Below are 289 nucleotides of genomic sequence, written 5' to 3'. Positions count from 1 at the left end.
TACCGCGGGTAAACAGTGATTGCGAGAGACGACAGTAGTAACAGCGGTTACTTCCGCTAGCGTTACTAGCAACACAGCGCCAGGCAACAAGGGTGCCTATTACGTGGCCGTTTTCCGTATTGTCCGATCGAGGCTACATGAGGCGCAGCGAAGGCTATTCACTGTCAGTCAGTCCTGGAGCTACCTACGGGTCAGTCCTCGCGCTACGTTAGTTCCGAGTTAGCCAGCAACCAGTCAGTTGTATTGTGGCATTTGGAGTGTACTAATTGTGATACTGCAGATAGCAGTA

The sequence above is a fragment of the Cryptotermes secundus genome, unplaced genomic scaffold (genome assembly GCF_002891405.2).
Source record: "Cryptotermes secundus unplaced genomic scaffold, Csec_1.0 scaffold116, whole genome shotgun sequence".
NCBI lineage: Eukaryota > Metazoa > Arthropoda > Insecta > Blattodea > Kalotermitidae > Cryptotermes > Cryptotermes secundus.
Note: the sequence above shows the minus strand (reverse complement) of the source record.